Raw genomic sequence first — 24,447 nt, 5'->3', positions numbered from 1 at the left:
AGAAGGCTTGGTGGCCCCGGCGGGACCCACACGAGCCTTGCCCTTGGTGAAGGGGAGGAGAAGGCTTGGTGGACCCGGTGGGACCCACACGAGCCTCGCCCTTGGTGAAGGGGGGGAGAAGGCTTACATACAGCTGCTTCCTCCTCCTCCATGTGGAGCTCCTCCCCCCGCGAATATCATGGGTTCCTCTTCTTGTACTTATATATGAATAAATATACTTATATTATTACATATTATATATCTGTTTATATTATATATATGTTTAAATACTGTTGTATCTACTTGGTTTCATATTTTATGTCATTATATGCTTCCTGTGTGTAAATCTGCCATCTGATAAATAACGGGAGGGCAAAGAGAAGCCTGTCATGCTTAAACAAACTTTACTTCCAGCTGGAGTTTGGGAGGCTTCTGAAGTGGGGCCTGAGGGCACATCCTCCTTTTTGTCAGCTTCAACCCAATCTGGTATTCATTCTCCAGCTCAGTTTCAGCCAGGAAATACAGTGAACCACGCGCTAGCTCAGGGCAGATGTCATCGAGCACCAAAGGAGTATTCCCATTGTCGCTAGCCATACGATTACGTCTCAGATGCTTAACTCATTGCTGCGTGCAAACTCCATACATGTGCAATCCACGTCATGCAGAGTGCAGGCAAACGGCTGAGGTGGCTGAACCAGTGTGACAGTTCAACCAAGAGAGTGATTTATAAACCAAAGCATTTAAATATACCAATGGAAGAATCCGCGTGGACTCCAGGAGGTGAAGGGTTACACTGTGCCGTAGTTTACCTCTTTTTTATTAAAAAAAAATATAATGCAACTAAAATTAGCCATGACCTAGTGATGACCGACTGGAGCTCCCTGTTCCTTTCAAGGCCCTTTTCTCTTTGCTTCTGACTGTTCGGCACATACAGAGAAATGCTTGTGCGGTTCTAGCTCTGCACCGAAGGGAATGGAGGCACCCAAGACCCAGGTGTTACCTCTTATGTGTATTCATAGATTTGCCCTGAACTTCCATGAAAGGAGGGTTCTGTATTAGTAAGACTGTGTTTTGTATTTATATGTTATGCGTATGCCCACCGTGAAGAGTGTTGATTCATTCATAACCTCATAATTCTAATCTGAAGTTTCATTAAATTCACAGTTTGGCGTCTTTCGGCATCACATGAGTTGGAATTTATCGCCCAACAGTGTGGGTACTGGGTTTTTCTGTCCTGCATCTTAATTCTACAATTCTCCCATAAACGAAGGCCGGTGGGGTGTGTGTGGATATAAACCTTATCAAAATATGAAGAAACCCACGCAGTGATACAGTCCAGAGATGGGGAGTTTCTGAGGAATTGGGGGCCACTTCCCCCCAGAACTGTGTGCAGGATTTCTTCCCTTCCCTGCCACCACCAATAGGCATGATCGGCCTCTATCACTCCTCTGGGGTTAGATTATGGGAAGGAATGTGGTATTCACTGGATTTACAAAGCAGGCACCTGTCCCTTGTGGCTGTGATCCTAGATTTGAAACTGCTAAAAGGAGCCAGAGGGATGGCTGGAATAGATTCCTGGTGTTCGGGAATGCAGCTTTAGTGGTATTCATTGCTCTTTGCCTCTCCGCATGATTAGCAAAACCAGAATAATTTATGCTGAATAAAAGATGACACGCATTTCCTCATGTACACAAGGGGGTAAAATGCACTCTCCATTGGAGCAGATTATTTTTTTTAAAGCAGAACATAATTCAGAACTTCGGTAATAATTAGTGGGTTTAGTGCTTGCCAGTACTGCCTGTCTTGCATTTATTCCTCAATGTGTCAGGCTTTTCTGTGGTGAAGAAGAGGTAGAGGAACCGACTTCCCCTAGTATTGGAAGTGAGAACTCCAAGCTGTGTTCCGAGAACGGGGAAAGGTAGCGGAAAAGGAGAAAGAAGAACTGGATGACCGTATAGTGGGGGTTACCAGCTCTGCAGGGGTCTTCATGCCCCACTGTAATGCCCAGTAGTACAGACAAGCATTGTGCTGTGTTCACCTTCCAGGGTGGTAGTTCCTTGGGCCTGCAATCTGTTCAAAACTGGCCTGCGTTCTTCACCATTATGCCCCCTGGTTGGCCAGTTGAAATCCCGACATAGTTCTGTATCAGCAAGATTTCCTCACACCAGTCAGTTGTAGTGTTTCTGTGGGGGGAATCCCCACTGTGTCTCTGGTCTCTTCCCAGCAGTGTGACATTGTGCTGATTTCTGGTTCAGTCCCCTACTGTAGATTAGGACATAACAGAAACTATTTCTAACACATATCCATATTTGGCTGATCTTGCTAATCTCTGAGCAACCTGGAAAATGGCTGCTAACATTTTTGCAGTATCCAAATTCCCCACATTTAAAGAAAGAGGAAATACTAAAATTAACATGAGCAGAATGCCCATTTTTTTTTTCACCCCAAGCTCTTGTAAAAATAAAACATTTAATACAGCGGTCCTAGAATAGTTTCTGAATATAACCCTCTTAATTAAAAATAAATAAATCAACATACGACTTTCGCTTCCCTTTTTGAAGTCTGCTAGTAAGAAGCTAACTTGGCCTCAGAATTACTGTCATTGCAAATGTTTTAAATGTTTCCCCCCTCTTTGACAAATGTGGTCTCCGGCAACCTGAGGGTCATGCAAGAAGCTGGGTGCTGTAGAGATCTGTTCAGCTGAGTGTTTTCCTCCTCTGCTGCTGCTGCTAGTGGAAAAGATTTGCAGGATCCGACCTAACATATCCTTGTTTCACTTTGCATGCTGTATAACAAAGAATCTGTATATTAAAATATTTGGGCAGGTTAGTAGCTTGTATTAAAACTTCCATTGAAACCGGTGTTTTCTACAGCATTGGGTGTAGAATTCATTATTCTATGCATTGTTGAAAGGTGTGACTTCTGGTCTTTAAGGTCATGCAGAAATACTGGTATGTGTGCAGATGGAAACTGGAAAAGGGACTTCATTCGTGAACCAAACCAGTTTGTGGCCCCGCAAACCCTGTTGAAAGAGACTGCAGTCCCTTTAAATGAGGTTTGCAGAAAGCCTCTCCCCAAAAGCTGAGCAGCAGGGAGCAACTTGTTCTTTAAAGGGACTGTACACAGAAAAAGCCCAGAAAAATAGCGGAGTGGTGGGAAGGTGATCCCCGCCACTCAGCTGCTTTTGCAGCTTTTGTGGGGGAACAGAAAGCAGGGGTTTAAAGGGACTCAGAGTTGCTTTAAACCCCTGCTTTCTGCTCTGTCCACAAACTGCTTTAAAGGTTGGTAAAAGTTTGTGATGGTAAAACTTCAGTTGCTTGCCACAAACAGGGCACATTTCATGATGGGGTCAAGTCTTTTGAGATACAAATCAAATGATTGCTCCTCTTACTAACCAGAGAAGACTGGTGACTGTTCACTGGATGTCCATAGTCCAGATTTCATGGCTGATTCAACCAGCTCTTAGTCCCCATCTGTAATTTGGGGATGATAATGCCAGCACTACTTTACAGGGACTGTTAAGGGTTGTTGAGATCATCTGTATAAAGCACTTAGGAAGCATGTTGCGCCCACAAAAATGTGCATCAGGCCTCTGGCGTCTTAATGTATTTTGTTTCCCTTTTCTAAAAGAAACCAAACTTGAGGATGTGACTCAAATCGGTAGAAGGAAGGAAGCCCTAACTGAATGCAGTCGGAGCTTGTGACAAACCTACTGCAAGCGGTTAGCAAACACATTTTGTCGCTTGCAGGGCCTAAATCTTCCCCTTGCCAGCAGTACATCAGACGACTGCTTAGTGTGGCGGTAGGTAACCTTCTCCCTCGCCAAGAGCCATATTGGAAAATGCGTTACGAGCCGCTCTTGTATAGTTTGCAGTTGCATGTCATTAACCTAATTTGTCACTTTCATGAATATAATTGATAGACATGTTGCGCTTCTGGGGTGTTCTTCTGAAACAGTTAGCCTCAATATGGGACATGCGGCAGAGCTGGAAGACTTTGAAATGCAAATCTTGTGAAGCGTGATGGCTTTGATCTGTTTGAGAAGTGCCGCCTTTCCTCTTTGAATTGTTTTGTAGTTAAAGCATTCTGTTATCGAGCTTCTCTCTTTAAGTGTGAGAATATTGCGGACTTCCTATCTAACAAATATGGCCCTTGGTAATATTTTAATTCCTTATTGGTTGCTTCTCACCCGCCTTTGAGTGTTGTGATATTTGAAGTGACTGCTGGCTACCTTGCACGGTACCCAAGCAGGGCTTCCCTTTCTCCAAAGAATCTGAGGTGATCACGTAATGGCCAAGTGTGTACTGCTCCCGTTAGGGAGGTATTCTCCTTTAAGATGCCTCAAGGCACTTTTAAAGATACGGCTTTGCTGCCCTGAGGTTTTCATAGTTGAATGGAAAGTGTGGGCATGCGAGTGAGAGAATTCGAAACAGTCTCTTAACATTTTAAATCTCACCCGAGGTTTTCATTCATAGTGGTGTTTCATAATAGCTTTCCATCCCCCTCCCCCTGCTGTATTTTTAAAATTCTGTGATGGCTTCACGTAGGAACTAGGACTTCTGAGACCCTACTGTAGCCCCCTCCCCCCCCCGAACTAACCAAAAAGCCACACTGGAAGTTGGTGGACTCTGTGAAACAGCTGCAAGCAGAGAAAATAATTTTCAGTTAGAAGAATAAGTAGCAGAACCACTTATGCATTCATAGAGATGTTGAACATATACGTATATAAACCTATTATTGTGAGTCCTACCCTCTGCTGCCAACAGCAGGAACAGCTCCCTGCCCTCCTCTAAGCCACAGCCCAGTCATATACTTAAAGAGAGCAATCATGTTCCCCCTCAGCCTCCTCTTCTCCAGACTAAACAGCCCCGAGTCCCTCAGCCTTTCCTCATAGGGCTTGGTCTCCAGGCCCCCAATCATCCTCATCAATCTCCTCTGCAAACGCTCCAGTTCTGTCCACATCCTTTTTGAAGTAAGGCCTCCAGAACTGCACACAATACTCTAGGTGTGGCCTGACCAATGCAGTGTGCAATGGGACTATCACATCTTGTGATTTGGATATTATGCCTCTGTTAATACACCCCAAGAATGCATTAGCCTTTTTTGTCGCTGCATCACAATGGCTGCTCATGTTTAACCTATGGTCCACCCATACCCCAAGATCTTGTTCACACACGCTGCTACCCAGAAGTGTATCCCCCATCCAGTATGCGTGTTCCTCATTTTTGTTACCCAGACGTATAACTCAGTACTTATCCTTCTTAAATTGCATCTTGTTCACATCCACCCACTTTTCCAGCGTGTTCAGATATCATTGAATTCTGTCTCTACTGGTGTGTTCGCTGCTCCTCCCAATCTGCAGAGTTAATGAGTAGCCCCTCCACACCCTTGTTCCAGATCGTTTATAAAAATATCGAAAAGTAACGGGCCCAGAAATGAGCCCTCTGGCTCCCCACTGGATACCTCCCTTCATTCAGTACAAACATGTTGATGAATGTCTTTATGTGAAGGACTGCGTGTCATTGTAGGTGAAACTTCTGTGTCTTCGCTTTATGCTTGGAAGGTTCACCAAGCCAGGCATGTCTTTGAAACCTGGTATGGAGCACCTTGGTTGTTGAAGCCGTTCGCAAATGAGCCACACACTCAAGCCATCCTTAGACTGGGGAAAGGTCAACTCTGACCATTGAGAATGGATTGGTGTTTGCAGTATAAGAACATAAGAGAAGCCAATGTTGGATCAGGCCAATGGCCCATCCAGTCCAACACTCTCTGTCACACAGTGGCCAAAAATACCAGGTGCCATCAGGAGGTCCAGCAGTGGGGCCAGGACACTAGGAGCCCTCCCACTGTTGCCCCCACCCCCAAGCACCAAGAGTACAGAGCATCCCTTGCCCCAGCCCAAGAGTTCCTATCTATACCATGTGGCTAATTGCCACTGATGGACAGTATATTAAAAATGGTTTTTTGAGACCTTGCTAGTAAACAGGTTATGCTGGGTGCGTGTGAGCCAAATTTCAGGTCTCTCTCTGTTGTGGAAGTACAAGCAGTACAGTCATCTCTATGAGTCAGCCAGTCAGTGACCAAAATACCCCTTCGTGTGCTGTTGCTCTTGTAGTGTAATTGGAAGACGATTAACGGAGAAGTGGGAAATGAAAGAGGTTGTGCAAAAAGAGAGGGGGAAAGTGGCAAGCTGCAGATTGTGCTGTGTACCGCGCTGCCTCTTTGTCTGGCTCCCCTGCCCCATAGCAGACTGCCAGTCTCGACTTCCCCTTAAATCAGCTTGCCCGGGACAGTTCCTGCAGTTTCCGGACATGCCTGGGTTTTCATTTTCGCCTCGTCACCTTTGCATTTTTGGAGGAGACGAACCAAGACACAGAGTGCCATCCTAAGCAGAGTTAAGCCAGTGGGTTTGGGAGGATGTAACTTTGCTTGCCCTGACCTGGATACCCCAGGCTGGCCCGATCTCAGAAGCTAAGCAGGGTCGGCCCTGGCTTGGGTATTTGGTTGGGAAGACCTCCAAGGAATACCAGGTTTGTGACATGAGAGCAAGCAATGGCCTCTGAACGTCTGTTGCCTTGGAAACCCCACTAGGGGTCACCATGAGTCAGCTGTGACTTGACAGCACTTTCCACCAGCATCAGGTTTGGTTAAGATGGGACTGGTACAGTGGCGGCTTGTATAGTGCCGGTTTGGTGTAGCGGTTAGGAGCGTGGACTCTAATTTGGCAGAACTGGGTTTGAGTCCCCAGTCCTCTACATGCAGCTGCTGGTGTGACCTTGGGTCAGTCATGGCTCTCTCAGAGCTGTTCTCTCAATGGCAGTTCTCGAGAGCTTGTAATGATTCCATGTTTTGGTGTGTGTGTTCCTTTAGTTTGACTGCAGTAATATGAGATGAATGATAGAGGGTGACAGATGTGATTTGATTGGCTGCTGACTGAGAGTTTGGGAGGAGGGTGTCTGAGAGGATTCTGGGTGTGTGTGTCTATATGGAGATTCTGTGTGTGAAGCTTGAAGAGAGAACATAGTCTGTGTGACTATGGAATTTTGAGTAATTCTGTGTGAATAAGACCAACAGTTTTGTATGTGTGACTAAGAGAGTTGATTCTTTTCAGTGTGAATAAAACCAAGAGACTAGCCTGTGTGGCTATATATATGTGTGAGAGAGTATACTGCGTGTATAAGCCTGTCAGAATTGAGTTTGGAGGTTGAGAGACTGTAACACCAAGCTTTGCCAGTTATATTTACAAGTTCCTTTCTTCAGCAACTGTTCAAAATAACCAGAAACCTATTTTGTTCTTTATTAAATAAATCAAATTTTGTTTAAACCTATCCCAGAAATCAGTACAGTACTTCCTCAGGGCCACATAGTCCTCTGAAGTGCCCCAGACCCTAGGTCATACTACCAAAAGAGAGAGATTTGGAATTTTTAATTCCTGGTGGCATCAGAAAACCACCAAGTTTATATACACAGAGAGTGTAAAACCCAGTCTCCCCAATAACCAAGGATGCCACAGAGCTCTCTCAGCCCCACCTTCCTCACAAGGTGTCTGTCTGTTGTGGGGAGGGGAAAGGAAAGTAGATTATAAACTGCTCTGAGACTCCTTCGGGTAGTGAAGGGCAGGGTATAAATCCAATCTCCTCTTCTTCCTTAGAGCTACTCCTCTCTAAGCCCATAGATCTCCAGTCTCAGCCTATTGAGTTTGATGGTTCCAGACTGGAGTAATCCTGCAGAAGACTGCAGTGTCAATTCTGCATGGAGAGCATTGTGGGTGCCAGTGCCGGATTTACGCATAAGCTAAATAAGCTACAGCTTAGGGCCTCGCAATCTGCTGGGGCCTCGAATAAAAACACAATATAAAAAATTATTTCAAATATTAAAAAGGCGTATATATTTTAAATTTTTCTGAGACCAGCTGATGTAATTTAAAACAGTAGGGGGCCTCTGGGTTTTGTATAGCTTAGGGCCTCAGCAAGTCTAAATCCGGCCTTGGTGGGTGCCCACAATGTTTGGAAGCTGACTCAGAATGCAAGGTATAGGAAAAATGCTTATGCACCACCCGTGTGCCAAGAAGTGATTGAGCTGGTTTTCAGTTTGGAAGCTCAGCAAGTCCTGCACTTAATGTATTGCAACGGTTTCAGTAATTTTCCTCGTATGTTCCTGGTATTTTATCAGAGGACTTAAAATAGTCCCTAGCAGAGTGCTCACTTCAAAAGAGCTTGTCCTTCCACTCTTTGGAACTGATTTCCTTGATTTATTGTGCATATTCAAGGTTCCACAAATGCAGTAGTTATTGGAGACTACGCATCTCTGCCTGAAAATTGCCTGCCCCCGTCTTGGCATACCGGAAGACACCTCTTATTTTTGTCCTTCACCCACTATGTGTTCCAGAGGACTCAAGGAGGGCTCTCATTTTTCTGCAAGGTGGACTTCTGTTATGGAGAGAAAAAGGTTGAGCCTCCTTTCTTCAAGTCATGGTTTTAGGGACCCTAAAGCCACCAAAACCTCTCGTGTTGTTTTGGAGCGCTGTCGAAGCATGACGTGGAGTGACTTAGTGACTTCTTTAGCTTCCCGCTTTGAAGGTGCTTTCTTTTGAGGTGCCCTGCAAAGGCCAGTGAAAAGGGCTGACTCCTTTCCAGATCTCCTGCACGTTGTAGGATCTGAGGGCGGAGAGGCGGCTTAGTAAAACCAGCTCAAATGCACCAACTCCTGAAGCTCAGAACAGTTTACTGTCCAGGCGGTCCTCAGTCCAGACAGTTTACAGTTGTGAAATGTTCACTCTGGTTTTTGACTCCTTCCACTTTTGGCCTCGGGTCAATTTCAGCAACAAACCTGCATCATATGTCTTCAGTCCTTTCCTGTATTTGCAAAGCGTAGATATCAGCTTCCTATTTGAGGAAGTTCCCTTCTTCATCATGAGAAGGTGCAGCAGTACAATAACTTGAGCCCCTCTGAGTTTTTATGGTGTTGGGTTCTGCCTTGATTCAAGTATGTCATCCGGGGGTATCCCTAATTTTAAACCATTGGTTCTAGTTTGGCACTACTGGTGATACAGGAAGCTTGGCAAATGTAGGATATGTGCCAAGCAGTCTTCTGAGTACACAATGAACTTCCTTCAGGTTTTCCAAACAAAGCCGTCATCGAGCCAGATATTTACTATCACTTTTTCTCTTTACATTTCATTGCTTTTTGCTTTTGACTCCAGATTTCTCCCACACACCACAGTTCCCTTCTAACAGCCCAGCCAACACTGTACTGTCTTCACACCATGCGGAGTATGTGTATTCTCTGCATTCTGGCTCAGGCTTGTCATCTGTTATAGTTACTTCCGTGATCTCTGAAGAGAGGCCTGGTTTTCAAGAGCTGCCCGGCTGGTTCCGGAGAAAGCCACACATTATGCATAACAGCAAAGGGTGAAAGGAGACTATGCAAGCTGCCAGCTTATGCAGAGCTCTTCATCATGCAGAACGGAAAGTCAGCAAGCATCAGATCTGAAACTGATCAGTGTTGCTCGCTGGAGTCACTACATGGCTGTTCTGTGGTTTGCTGGGATGGTGGGTAATGGAAGGAAATAGTTGTTCAGTTCTTGCTCACTTTTTAAGCTCCAGACAGCTAAAGTAATTCCAGGCTTCATATCTGTGTGAACAGTCAGGGTTGTGTGTCTCCCCCCTCCAGTTCCAAGATACATTTGTAGAAAGGAACAAAGCCCCCCCCCCTTAAATTGTGGCTGTGGAGTAACCACAGGCAGTGCAGTTGTGTCCCCCAGTCCTGGCCTTTGAATAGCAACGTGTAAGAATTGACAGTAAACAGCTCCCCTGTGAGTTAGAGATAGGGAAGCACTCAATTTTCACCTGGGGAGCAGGTAGCCCTTCCAGGCCCTTCTCTGACAAATGGAGACGTCGTCTAGCCTGACTAAAAAAACGAATAATCAATACATCAAATGATTAAACTCAATTTTTGTAGGGTCCTCATCAATCTGTGCCAGGGTCCATTTTTGGCTGGAGTTCCTTCCCTCTCCCTCAGGCAGAGAGGGGCAGGGGTTGAGCACCACCCTATTGAGAGCCAGTTTGGTGTAGTGGTTAAGTGCGCGGACTCTAATCTGGGAGAACTTCACCCATGAAGAAAGGTTAAAGCACTTGGGGCTCTTTAGCTTGGAGAAAGGATGGCTGAGGAGTGACATGATCGAGGTTTATAAGATTATGCATGGGATAGAGCAGGTAGAGAAAGAAGTCCTTTTCTCCCTTTCTCACAGTACAAAAACTCGCAGGCACTCAAAGAAATTGCAGTCAGGTTAGAACAGATAAAAGGAAGTACTTCTTCACCCAAAGAGTGATTCACACATGGAATTCCCTGCCACAGGAGGTGGTGGCGGGCTACAAGCATGGACGTCTTCAAGAGGGAATTGGCTAAATATATGAAGCAGAGGTCCATCAGTGGCTATTAGCCACAAGGTATAGGTAGGAACTCTCAGTCTGGGGCAAGGGATGCTCTGTATTCTTGGTGCTTGGGGGGGGGCACAGTGGGAGGGCTTCTAGTGTCCTGGCCCCACTGCTGGACCTCCTGATGGCCCCTGGTATTTTTGGGCACTGTGTGACAGAGTGTTGGACTGGATGGGCCATTGGCCTGATCAAAAATTGGCTTCTCTTATGTTCTTATGTAACCGGGTTTGATTTCCCACTCCTCCACTTGCAGCTGCTGGATGACCTTGGGCAAACCATAGTTCTGTCAGAGCTGTTCTTGAAAGAGCAGTCCTCGAAAGAGCTCTCTCAGCCCCACCTACCTCACAGGGTGTCTGTTGTGGGGAGGGGAAGGGAAAGGAGATTGTAAGCCGCTCTGAGACTCTAAGTGAAGGGCAGGGTGTAAATCCAGTCTCTTATTATTATTATTCCACCTCCTGTAGCTCTGCTCCCTTCTAAGCTGAGAACCAGAGCTGCTCTGTCCTCACTGGCCTCCTCCTTCAAGCCATTTTAAAGTCCCTAGCCAGTCCTGGGGCAGGCCCAGAGTCCTCTCTCTACGCAGAAGCCTATGGAGGAGGGTGTGGCCAAGCCCATGAGGGACCAATAGCCCCTCCTGAGCAATCTCTTTCCTTCCCACTCTGCCCTGTCACTCCTCTTCCCTGCCCCCAGGGCAGAGGTTCCCAGCAACCAATTGTCAGACAGCTGGACTCTGAAAGGGTGAGCTGCCATCAGTCAGCTGGGTGCATCTGTGGTCTTGCTGGACCTGGTGGATGCTAGGCTTGACAAGGTGAAGTGCCAGGAAAGGGTGTGTGTGTGGTGTTGTCCACACCACTCCCTTGCAATTGATGCACTTGTCATGTAGGACTCGGACCTCACAAAGCTACAACTGGACTGTGTCGCTTCTAGCTGCAGGTAGGGGCTTGTGAGTTTTAAAAAAGCTCTGCATGCAGAAAGCTAGCACACCAAGGAACAGCACAGTTTCAGAATTCTCCTTTACGTAGTCCAGAATAGCAGAGGCCATTCCAGCCATAGGATTTCTATTGAGAACTAGGTCTAATTGAACTAGAACTAAATGAAAATAGCGCTTTGTATCAATGTTTCCTCTAAGCTGTGGGGTCTTGTGAGCAAAAATTCTACTTTGTAAGCTACTGGCGTTAAAGTTGTGAGCGAGTGATTTGGCTACTGCATAATTTAGTTTGCTCTGGAGCAATGTTCCCTCTAAGGTGTGCAGTCTCGTGAGCAGAAATTTTACCCTGTGAGCCAAGAGTGGTCCTAGCGTTAAACTGTGAGTGGGCCGACATTTAAAAAAAATATTATTTAAGTGTACAAACATACAAACAACATATAAACTATTGTCATTTGTATTACAAGCCATATATTTATATTAAACTTATTTATATTTATATGGAACATATTTGTATTACTTAACCTCCCAGGCTTAAGGGCACAGTCACTTTGCAAAGCACCAGAAGCCATCAGATCGCCTCTAGCACACTGCTGAGGTTGGCTCCCCCCCCCTTCTTCAGGCTTAAGGGCACAGAGAGTCACTTTGCGAAGCACCAGAACACACCAGATCGCCTCTAGCACGCTGCTGAGGCCAGCTCCCCACCCCCAGACAAAACAAACAACCAGGCAACTCACCTCAGGAAGGGCAGAAGCTGGGCAACAGACCAGTCCTCCTTCTGGGCCAGAATATCTCCAGGAGCACGAGGCAGAGGACTACCAGGGAGGGTAGCAGCGCGCCCCCTTTCACAGGGCAAGCAAACCCCAGCTGAGGGGAGGCGGGACCAGCCCAGATTAGGAAACACAAAGCATACTGCTGTGTTTCTGTGCTGCCTGAGCAAATGGATCCATGCTGCATGGCCATTTGGAAGGGAACCTCCTGCCCCTGCGCTGTGGTAAAAATTGCTGCGCTGGCCAGGGGAAATTGGTGCGCCAGCACAGCCTGGCACAGCTTAAAGGGAACCTAGCTCTGGAGCCACCCTTCCTGAACAAAGACAGAAATCTGTGAGCTGGAGGCTAAAAAACTGTGAGCTAGCTCACACTAACTCGGCTTAGAGGGAACACTGCTTAGTATATATGTCTCCAGTGCTACATGACATCTGCTACTTCCTTGTGAGTAGCATCCTTTCCCAGTAGTCACTGAACTGTGCAGTTGCATGGGTATCACTCATACCTTTTGACTTCTCAGCCCTGCTGAGGCTGGCTTGGGCAGGACTATCGCTTGGGACAACTCCAGCTGCACTGCTCTGGTAAGCAGGTTTCAGATTCTAGGGTTGCTGACTTCTGTGCTAGCGTCTCTGTGATATTATGATATTAACTGTTTTTATTGTTTTAATGTTCTTATGTTGCCAGTGGCCTTGTAAACCACCCTGAACCTGCTTTGGTGGGGAGGGTGGGGTATAAATTGAATAAATAAATAAATAAATCTATGCTCCCGGTGACTGCACCTTTTTTTTCTGGAGCTTAGAGGAAAGACAGCACATCTTTCCACAATGCGTACATGCTTATCTGTTGCTAGGTCTTAAATCTCTGCTTGTGTGCGTGAATGTCTGTCTGTCTGTCTGTCTGTCTGTCTGTCTGTCTGTCTGTCTGTCTGTCTGTCTGTCTATCTATCTATCTATCTATCTATCTATCTATCTATCTATCTATCTCTGCTCATACAGCTATAGCCTTAAGCATAAAATACTATAGTAAAATAAAATAAATTAATGCCTTACTTGATATTCTTCTGCTGCTGTTTAATTAATGCCTCTACAAATTTTGCAACAGAAAGAGTAACAGGATCATTTGTATCTGATAATAACCAAGTCACCCGTCCCCTCGCCCTATCAGGTGCCTCGTTAGACCTTTCCATCTTGTGAAATAAAGGAGTAATTAAACTGGCCCTTGGCTCATTAAATATAGGACACTCCATAATCATATGCTCAATAGTTTCAGCTTTATCAAATGAGCATCTACGTATTCTATGGCACTTCTTAATATCTTCCCTTCAAGACTGCTGAACAAAGAGAATTCATTCTGGCCAGAGTAAAAGCTCTTTTGAGCTTTGGTATTGTCCACTGATAAAAGTACTTTGGCAGTCACATTGGAAGGGCAATGTGTGTATGAATGTGATTATGCAATTGTGAGACTGGACCACGTGAGACCACAGCCATACAGCCTGGAAAATCTACAACGGCTAATGAACTCCAGCCGTGAAAGCCTTCGACAACATAATGTGAGACTGGAATTCGTTTTCCACCTGTTGCTGGAAAAGTTTGAAATGAAGTAGTTTTCTCCTAGTCACCAAGTTTTGCTAAATGTGCAAGCCCAGGCGTCATGGCCACTATTGGATACAAATGGTCATGTCACCCTCTCAATGGCAAAATTCATAGGCGCAATAATCAAATTTATATAAGAGGTCTTTGTAAAAAAAAAATTTTGGTTCTAATTTCTGCTTAGATAGATAGATAGATAGATAGATAGATAGATAGATAGATGATAGATAGATGATAGATAGATAGATAGAGATCCCTAATTGCCATTTGGATTATTAGCACAGTATGAATGGTTCTCAAATCTTCCTTCTAATTAGGGGGAAAAATAAAGAAATTGAGATAGTAGTAGAAGAAGAGTTGGTTTTTATGCCCTGTTTTTCTCTACCCTAAAGGATCTCAAAGCGGCTTACAATCGTCTTCCCCTCTAGGTGGGGCTGAGAGAGCTCTGAGTGAACTGTGACTGGCACGAGGTCACCCAGAAGGCTTCATGTGGGGAATCAAACCCCAGTTCTCCAGGTTTCAGTTCGCTGCTCTTAACCATTACACCATGCCGGGTCTCCATGTTGCAAGCAAGGGCAGCGTAACACAACATGGATTGTGTGTTCATAACTGCAACAAATGTTGACTACATCTATAGGGATTACATAATAAGGTGTGTTTCTTTATTTGAGAACCAAGAAGGAGCTTATTCAGTGAGGTCGTATGGAGCTATCCCAGTTCCCCCTCTATATCATTTGATGAGAGAAATGTTCCTTTCTTCTGTGGTGGGAAGGGCCGGGCCAGGTCCCGTTGGGCCGATGATCATGCGAGTTCAGGAGTAGGGTTCAGGTGGGTCGCGAAGAAGAGCCTTTCTCCCGCCCCCATTTTAACTCTGCAAAAGCAGAAGTTAAAGCAGCGAAAGAGATTGATAGTAATGGTTCATGCGGACCTGGCTTCACTGCTGGTAACGGGGCTGGCTGCAGTCGGTGGCACTTAATCACAACCATACTTTTTAAAAAAGAGCTTTTAAATATCTTTCCTCTCTTCCCCCCAGTTTCTGCTCATCCGGCACCGGCGGTCACCCAGCTTAGGTTGCCTGTATGGAACTGTGCATCTCTTGGGGATACAGCTGTTGGTTCTTGCCGTTCATAGACAGTTTGTTCCCGGTGCGCTCCTTATTCTGCTCTTGCCTCAGAAACACCTGTGCCATTGTTGGAGTCCACCCTCGTCTCCAGGCTTGGGGCCGGACGTGCGTATGGATGCACAAAACGACCTTTCGCGGAGGGCCAGGCTCTGTAGTAAAACTTAGTAGGAACTACAAGATGCTGGTGCATGTGTGCTTAGGCCGGGCCAAGGGACGGTATGCAAAAACCGGAAAGAGAATCCTGAGGCGTGAATGCTGTCTCAGTCCTTGGTGTAGTGGTTAAGCGCGCAGACTCTAATCTGGGAGAACCGGCTTTGATTCCCCACTCCTCCACTTGCAGCTGCTGGGTGACCTTGGGCAAGCCATAGTTCTGTCAGAGCTGTTCTCTCAAGGACAGTTCTGGAAAGAGCTCTCTCAGCCCCACCTACCTCACAAGGTGTCTGTTGTGGGGAGGGGAAGGGAAAGGAGTTTGTAAGCCGCTGTGAGACTCTGAGTGAAGGGTGGGGTATAAATCCAATCTCTTCTTCTTCCTCTTCCTCCTCCTCCCACTGCAATTGGATTAAGGTCTGATAAAGCTTCCAGAGGCCATGTAAAAGTGCTCTGGAAGCCATGTTGGCTCACTGACTGTGCCGTTTGGCCATCCCTGTGCATATTGGGTAATGGGGGGGGGTACAACTCCAATCTTTGCAGGAGTCAAAGGGTGGTTGGCTCTGTTTTCATCCTGGTAGGGCTGTCTCTCTCTTTTCCCACAGCCTACCTTGTTTTTTTCTGTGTTTTTTTTTAAAGGCTATAATGAGTCTCCCCATCCCACTGTCTTAGAGTGTTCCAGCCTTCATTAACTCTCGTGGTCTGGAGCCAGTGAGGAAACACACCATACGATCTAACCTGCATTATTTTTCTCCTTGCTTTTCTCCAAGGGGCACATGGTTCAAAATCCACGCATTTTGCACGCGTTTATTTGGAGCATTGTGGTGCCTCAGGTGGGAAATCCACCCTGCTTCCCACTCACTGGCAGGGGCCATGATCCGTTGGAAGGGCCACCTGTACCAGTTCCATTGAAATGAACAAAAGCTGCACAGGAGGGCTGTTCCAATGGGGTTGGTGGAGGTGGGTTGTGCCCTTCGAGTCATCCACCCTGTCACCCGTAGTGGCACCTTAATCCATTACCTGATGCTTCCTTCTCCTGGCCTTGAGGTAAGGCAGCCTTTGTTTGATGAGTCCCTCAGAGCCCGTCTTTATTAAATCAGGACTCTGTTGCCTTTTTGGGAAAGGCACTTTACAAGCTTCTGACCAGTGAGACTTTTCAATCTGTTGCAGCACGACTAATGAACTTCATCAGAGGAGTTCGTTTTTTTTAAATGCCCAAAGACATCCTCTTGCGTCCAGTTTGGTGTAGTGGTTAAGTGTGTGGACTCTAATCTGGGAGAACTTGCAGCTGCTGGATGACCTTGGGCAAGCCATAGTTCTGTCAGAGCTGTTCCCTCAAGGACAGTTCTCTCAGAGCTCTCTCAGCCCCGCGTACCTCACAGGGTGTCTGTTGTGGGGAAGGGAAAGGAGTTTGTAAGCCACTCTTGAGTCTCTGAGTGAAGGGCGGGGTATAAATCCAATCTCTTCTTCCTCTTCTTCTTTGTTTGCCTCACTGCCTGGGCAGGGCCAAGGAGGGGGGGAGAGAGCTCAGTTCTGTGTGTTTGCGCAGGGAGTGCGTTTGGTGGGGGAAAGAAAGGAGGTATCTGTCCCTTTGGTGGGACTCTGGAATCTGTTGGGGGCAAACTTTATTTTAAGTCCCCTGTAGTTGCTTTTATGGGGCTCTGTTAGGATGTGAAAATGTGTTCCACACCTGGAAGGGAAGGAGGCAGCTTTTTAAACCAAAGTATTGCCTACCGACTGACGGGTAATTTCCTGCAGGAGTGCACAGGAGCGGAGCTCCGGCAGTAAAGAGCCCGGGGGTGGGCACATGCAACAAGCCCCACCCCCTGCTCCCAGCAGCCCTCAGTCAGAGCAAGAAGCAGCCAGGTAAGCTGCAGAGCCCCCCCCGCCCCCCCAGTCCAAAACAGTCCAGTGGCACCTTTAAGACCAAGTTTTATTCAGGTACAAGCTCTCCCTCTTCTGTGAGGACAGATCTGCACGTTCCCCCCCGCCAATAGCTAGCAATCCAGAACAGTCCAGTGGAGCCTGAGCGGTGGGTGTTGCCTTCTGACACACTTCTGGTGATGTCAGGGGGCGTGGCATATGCAAATAAGTTATGCTAATGAGTTATGCTAATGAGCTCCTGCACCTCTTTTTCTATGAAATGACCCCTGCCGACTGATATCTCTCACATCTCCACTCTCCCCCACCCCACCCCAACTGCCCCAGTTTCTGTCACTCTGATTGCTGTGGAGGGATTGGTGGCAGATGGCACTTCTTCTGGTGGACCTCCTGATGGCACCTGGGTTTTGGCCACTGTGTGACACAGAGTGTTGGACTGGAGGGGCCATTGGCCTGAGCCAGGATGGCTTCTCTTATGTCCTTATGAACTTGTGCCTTGCCCTACAGTAGGGCCGTGTATTTCAGGTCTGTCAAATGTAGTAACCTGAAAGAGCTAGATTTGAGTTCAGTTGTACCTTAGAGACCAACAAGATTTTCGGGGTGTGAGCTTTGGAGAGTCAAAGGTTCCTTCATCAGATACAGAGTAACCTAAAAGAATCATAGAATCATAGAGTTGGAAGGGACCTCCAGGGTCATCTAGTCCAACCCCCTGCACAGAGTCAAACTAGACATCATGGTGGCCACAGGTCCAACGAGTAGCTGCCAACGTCATCGTACAGAAGATTTTTATCCATTTTAAAAAGGCTGCAGAACTGTTTCAGTACTTGAAAAGGTGTGGGACAGACAAGATCACCTGGTCCCCCTTAATGCATTTTTAAATGGTCAAAATCTTCTCTAAAATGGCATCAGCGGCCACAGATAGGACCTGTGGCCACTGCATGTCTAGTTTGGCCCTCGTTTCCCACACAGATCCAAGGCATGCATTGTGCTTAACTACAGCTTCCTGTTCTCTGAGCAATGGAAAGTATTATCTGAATATTCATAGATTGATTCTCTGGACCACTTGCTGAAGAGCATTCTGTTGATGGGGTGGGGTGGGGGGAGGCTACAATATGAGGGAGATGGCTGGGTGCATAAAAGGGGGCATATTACACACACACACACACCCCAGTAAATTATATTAGTAAATCAGAAATTGGTAGTGCTTGGGCGTTTTTGCGTCTTGTTCAGAGTTAATAGTCTTTATTTTAAATACAAGTGTTCTCACCGTGCTGTCTCGTAAATCTTGGAATTGCTGAAGGCAACGTGTGAGAGATGAGTTTGTCTCCAGCCCCACAGGGAAATACTACCTAAATGTATTTTTTATCTGGTTGCTCTGGCTTTTGGGATATCTTCAGTATTTGATTAGGGGAAGCCACTTGGAATTGGTTGAACTTGTTTTTAACGGGTGACACATAACAACACGCCTTGGGCGATATAATCTCATTTTCACTGTGTTTTGTTCTTTCATCTCACCAGGTTGCATAGACAAACTGTTGCATTTGCATTATAAGGTGTCATCATCTACAAAAGCTTCAAGACGATATTGTCACTTGGTAAGTATTTGTGAAGTGCTCATGCCTATAAATATCTTAATCCCCCCCCCCCTGAGTGATTTCTATTTTCGCTGATCAAAACGACAGGTTAAATATATTACCCTAACTGTAGAAGAAGAAGAAGAAGAGATCGAATTTATACCCCGCCCTTCACTACCCAAAGGTGTCTCAGAGCGGCTTACAAACTCCTTTCCCTTCCCCTCCCCACAACAGACACCCTGTGAGGTAGGTGGGGCTGAGAGAACTCTGACAGAAGCTGCTCTTTTTTCAAGAACAGCTCTTATCAGAACTATGGCTTACCCAAGGCCATCCAGCCAGGTGCAAGTGGAGGACTGGGGAATCAAACCCGGTTCTCCCAGATTAGAGTCTGTACACTTAACCACTACACCAAACTGGCTCTGTAGACAGTTAGTGTAGAACTACGCCTTATATTGAGTTCAAGGACCTTTTCTACTTTTTTCGTTTCTTTTCCTTTGACAGAAAGCAATCACTGGGGCAGTGGTTTGAAGGGGGCGGAGTACGTCTGGTAACTCTTTCTGTTTGCTTCATTTTCCTTTGAAAATTGTGATCCTTCAGTTGTTTTCACATTACTGTAGAAAGCTTGGAAAGTTGAAGTGTTCCCCTCTGGAGGTTGAACCAGATTGTCGCAGCAGGAGGAAAACAGGGTGAAGGGAAAATTTCCCTTCCCCCATGACACTGCCTCTTTAAATAGCAATCTCTGCATCTGCTGATTGTTTTTAAAAAGCCAGTAAAATAAGAAAGTATAACATGTAGTTCTACTAGAAGACGGTCAGAAGGTAGAATGGTGCTTCCTTCCTTCCACCCCCAGCAGTAGTCGTTAAAAGGGTGGCTTGTCCTTCCTTTGTCCTACCACTCTACTGAGAAGAATTTGAAGACTTTCTCCAACTTCATTGGTTCTTCCACAGGAGGATTATTGCATCCGCACCAGTAATTCCCATGGGCCTATCTACTCTACAAAAGGTTACTTTGTTTAATGGTTATAAAACAAGAATGATTTTCCTCAAAGAATTCTGGCAGTTTTATTCAGCTGAAGGAGCCAGTTTGGTGTAGTGGTTAAGTGCGTGGACTCTAATCTGGGAGAATGGAGTTTGATTCCCCACTCCTTCACTTGCAGCTGCTGGATGACCATGGGCAAGCCATAGTTTTGTCAGAGCTGTTCTCTCAAGGACAGCTCTGGAATGAGCTCTCTCGGCCCCACCTACCTCACAAGGTGTCTGTTGTGGGGAGGGGAAGGGAAAGGAGTTTGTAAGCCGCTCTGAGACTCCGAGTGAAGGGTGGGGTATAAATCTAATCTCCTCCTCCTCCTCCTTCTGTTAAATCACTTGCCTCCTAACAGAGCTATGGTTTTTAGAGTCCCTCAGAGCAAGAGAGTGACCATTAAGTTTAAGTCTAAGGCATAGTCCTCTATTTAGCACACTTTCTATTTATTTATTACCTTTATACACAGCCTTTCTCCCCAACGGGAACCCAAAGCAGCTTGCGTTCTCTTCTCTGTTTTATCCTCTCAACAACCCTGTGAGGAAGGTTAGCCTAACCGAGCATGACTCGCCCAAGGTCACCCAGCAAGCTTCCCTGGCAGAGCAGGGATTCGAACTTGGGTCTCCCAGATCCTAGTCTGATACTCTGACTACTACACCGGTATAGTGTTGTCATTTTCTCTTTAACCTTTGGAGTAAAATCGAGTGGAATAAATGTGCTGTGTGGACAGGAATTTTGGCCTGTAACGTCATATTGCCTTTCTCACCCAGGGGTGGACGGCAGTCGGGAATGGATTAGCTTCCAGGACCCTTTGATAATAGGGCATCAGGAGTGGTTTCTGCCTGCAGTACTGCTGCCTCTTAGTATGAATCAGGCTTTTGCAGCTTTCCAGTTGAAGAGGTTTATCCTTTTTATTTTTTCCCCCCAAACAGGATTTTAATTGAAAAGAAAGTGTCACTGTGCAAAAAGAGATTGATGGTAACTTTTCTTCCTTTAAAACAACCATCACCCATAATGAAAATGTAAATAGGCAAATAAAGGTATCTGCCCTCTCTTTTTAGTGGAGCAGAGCCCGTTCCAAAAGTTTCCGACAGTCACAATTCATGGGGGCGATGTTCCCCAATCCTCCCAACCCATTTGGCAGTTTTTGTCTCGAGCATGTCATTTACTGGCAAACACTGCCCTTGGAGGAGAAGGAGATTGGATTTATACTCTGCCCTTCAATACCCAAAGGAGTCTCAGAGTGGCTTACAGTCTCCTTTCCCTCCCCCCCCCCACAACAGACACCCTGTGAGGTAGGTGGGTCTGAGAGAGCTCTGAGAGAACTCCCCTTGAGAGAACAGCTTTGAAAGAACTTGTAACTGAACCAAGGTAACATCAGCAGCTGCACATGGAGGTTTGGGGAATCAAACCTGCTGCTCCCAGATTATAGTTTGCACTCTTAACCACTACACCAAACTGGCTCCTTCCCCATCCCTGAATTTCTTCAGGTTCCCTGTCCCTGAATTTCTTTAGTGTGGCTGTAAGTGTAGTGGATGTACAAAGTGGATGCGGAGGTGTTCTCCCAAATCCTCTTCCTTGCATTCCTCATACTTGCCCCTGCTGGCTTTTGAGGCATGATAGAAAAATATGAGAATTGATCACCTTGCTGACACTTCTGGCTCCCGAACAAGTGTGGAGAGGATGCTAATGCTGTTCGTGGCCACCACACTGGCCGAGCCTCTGTTGCAAAACAGTCTCCCATCCATTAATTTAAAGCAAAAAACTCTTAATGCACTAGAGCAAGTCTGTTCTGGAGAGCGGAAGAGGTCCTCAGGCCAACAAACCTACCCCCTCTAAGGAGATGGGGGTTCTGAGGAACCCAGACGAAAATTAGATGAACGCTGCCAGGGAAGGAAAAGCGCTTATGCGGGCAAGGAAATTAACATGTGCCTGGTCTGAGTCCACTCTTGTATGGGGAAAATGAGGATGCATCAGCTGAAGAAATGAACCTTCTGATGGTTTGCTAGAATAGGATTCCACCCCCCCTCCACCCCAGACATATTTCTCCACCTAATGATAAAGGCAGTCTGTAGACTTGTTGAGGTTCCTAGTTTTTCCTAGTGAGTTGCTCGATTTTGAGATCTTTTTCTCCATTGAGGTGTGTAAGTCCTCTTATATTCTCTTGAAGGGGGGAACTTTCCCAAGTGAGGAAACTGCTGCTTTTCTCTGCAAGCTCTGCTGCCAGGAAATCAGGGCGTTTCTGAGAGGTTGAATCTCTTCTGTCCACCGTAGGGGTTGCTGCAGTACGGTGAATTGCATTGATCTCGCGCGGGTCCCTCTGGGATCTGCCACAGAGAGCCGTTCGCCAGATCAATCGTAAGATTGTGCTCGTGGAGAAAGGGGGCCAAAATTCCGTCGTCTTTCCCTTGGTTGCTGCAGGCACTTAACCTGGTGGAAAGCTTGCCTGAAGCCAGAGTTGCCAGGAACATTCCCCAACATTTCCCAACAGAACCGAAGTAGAGGAAGGGAAAGTCAGGCCCTACATGCCCAGCTCTCCAGCTGGTGGTCCTCCTTCCCCAGACCACGCTTCCCCCAAACAGCCAGCGAAAGAATCCCATTCCAGTTAAGAGTTTTCAGGCCCAATGAGTAAAGACACGTGTAGCAGTAGAGAGGACAGGATTCAGTTTCTTTGAGAGAGGTCAAGTAGGTAGGAAGGATGCTGGGTGATGCCGGAACCGTGGGGGTGGGGAACGTGGCGGTGACTATTTTTGTGGGACTTTGGGGAGCAGTTGTTAGCGCTGGTGAGAATTCCCGAAGTCTCCTTTTTCCCCGACCCGTAGAACTTTCCAAGGACTCAGGCGGCCATGCAGCTCTGGCCGCAAACACAGGCGTAGAAGAAGCGGCATGGTCTGTAACGTTCTTCAGCGTCTCCTCCATTTCTGCACTATACAGTAGGAAATCAAACTAGAAAGCTACTCCAGCTTCCTGGCCCGATCGCTTCTAAGCAGATCCATGTGTGCCACCGGTGACTGACTAGACAAGCCATTATTAAGGACGTCAGAGCAGCTGTACGAGATCAGAGCAATAGTCCATAGGATGTTTACAGAATGCATTTCTGATCTGCATGGCTAGAAATTGAATTCTTTGCACTGGCAAAGTTCATTTCCTCTGTGGAAGATTTTTTTTTTGGGGGGGGTGTGAATTGGATTGGGTGGAGGGTACTCTCTCCCCCTCTTCTTGTTACAAATCATCAGAGGAGATGGGATTTCTGTTGGGCAATGGCGGAGAGGTAAGAGACCCCCTCCCCCATGCTGAGCCATGTCTAATGTTCTCTCCCCAGTCGCTTTTTAGAGTGAAAGGAAATACTGGGAATTCCAGTGCAGAAGCCGGCACATAAGCCCTGTTCTTTGGTCCTTCCTGTTCTCTTTTTCTCTGTGCGCTGGTCTCTGATGAAAAGAATACATTTAGGGCCAAGCTGACTTTCTTTCTTAAGGATCCGAGAAGCTGAACTCTCAGGACACTCCTTGTCCTGCAAAATTTCAATGTTTTAAGCCTCACCTTATAATATCGGAGTCAGTTTGGTGTGGAGGTTTGGCGTGAGGACTCTAATCTGGGGGAACCGGGTTTGATTCCCCACTCCTCCACTTGCAGCGGCTGGATTACCTTGGGCAAGCCATAGTTCTGACAAGAGCGGTCCTTGAAAAAGAGCAGTTTCTGTCAGAGCTCTCTCAGCCCCACCCACCTCACAGGGTGTCTGTTGTGGGGAGGGGAAGGGAAAGGAGTTTGTAAGCCGCTCTGAGACTCCGAGTGAAGGGCGGGGTATAAATCCGATCTCCTCCTCCTCTTCTCCTTCTTCCCTTAACCATTGTTTAAGTATTCAGGTTGTCTGTCTATGGGAAAAACAAATTACCGCTAATTATGTTGTTGGCATGGAGCCATGCTTAGAACTGGATCCGTCTTGAGAAGATCCCCACCGCACCCCCAGACTAGTAGAGTAAATGCTGTTGATTTAGAGCAGGGGTGTCAAACATAAGGCCCGGGGACCAGAACTGGCCCATCCAGGGCCCTTATGCAGCCCGCGAGCAACTTATGCAAGGTAGGGTGTGCTGGGGGGAGTGGGTGGAGCCACCCCATTGTGGCTTCAGCATGGCAGAACAAAGTTTTCTGGAGCAGTCAAGCATCATGGGAGCATCTGCCCTGTGCGGCACCGCTGCCTCTACAGTCTGCCCATGTGGGCTTTCCTCTGAACCCCCCTCCGAGCCCATGGGGTCTTGCAGTGACGGTACGCCAACTTGAAGCTTACCGGCAGCCGTCCTTTATACAGTTTCAATCTCTGATACCTGACATTACATTTTATGGCACAGATGGACCGCTCGACAAAGTGACATTTATGTCAGATCTGGCCCTCGAAACAAATGAGTTCGACACTTCTGATTTAGAGGATGGCCAAGTTGGTCTGCAGTAGAACAGCTAGATCCCAGTAGCACCTGAGAGACCAACAAGGCTTCCTCGAGAGGTGGTGGGCTCTCCTTCTTTGGAGGTTTTCAAACAGAGGCTAGATGGCCATCTGAGAGCAATGTGGATTGTGTGAATTTAGGCAGATCATGAGAAGTAGGGCAGGAAGGGTTGCATCAGTGCTTAGATCTCATGGCACTTTCTAGCATGCCCAGGGAAATGAATGATGGTTGCCACTTTGGGGTCAGTTTGGCCAGGAATTGTGGAGGTTTTTTGTCATCTTCTAGACATGGAACAGAGGTCACTGGGGGTGTGGGGGGAAGGTTTTTGTGAATTCCCTGCATTGTGCAGGGGGGTTAAACAAAAGAACATAAGAAAAGCCAGTGTTGGATCAGGCCAATGGCACATCCAGTCCAACACTGTCACACAGTGGCCAAACATACCATGTGCCATCAGGAGGTCCAGCAGTGGGGCCAGGACACTAGAAGCCCTCCCACTGTTGCCCCCTGCCCAAGTACCAAGAATACAGAGCATCACTCACCCCAGACCGAGAGTTCCTATCTATGTTGTTG

At 46.8% G+C, this 24,447-nt stretch overlaps 1 protein-coding gene across 2 annotated transcripts in view; it reads left to right on the top strand.

Annotated features, from left to right (window-relative positions):
- FAM49B (family with sequence similarity 49 member B) overlaps nt 1-24,447 on the top strand; it is an 82,932-nt gene that overhangs the window by 21,143 nt on the left and 37,342 nt on the right. For both annotated transcript variants that reach the window (XM_015413071.1, XM_015413070.1), the window contains exon 2: nt 18,363-18,439. The gene's annotated coding sequence lies outside the window, so the exon portion shown is untranslated. The remainder of the gene's footprint in view (nt 1-18,362; nt 18,440-24,447) is intronic.

This window comes from Gekko japonicus, unplaced genomic scaffold, assembly GCF_001447785.1.
Source record: "Gekko japonicus isolate JY-2015 unplaced genomic scaffold, Gekko_japonicus_V1.1 scaffold2887, whole genome shotgun sequence".
NCBI lineage: Eukaryota > Metazoa > Chordata > Lepidosauria > Squamata > Gekkonidae > Gekko > Gekko japonicus.
The sequence above is the reverse complement of the archived record's forward strand: the minus strand, read 5'-3'. Positions and strand labels throughout refer to the sequence as shown.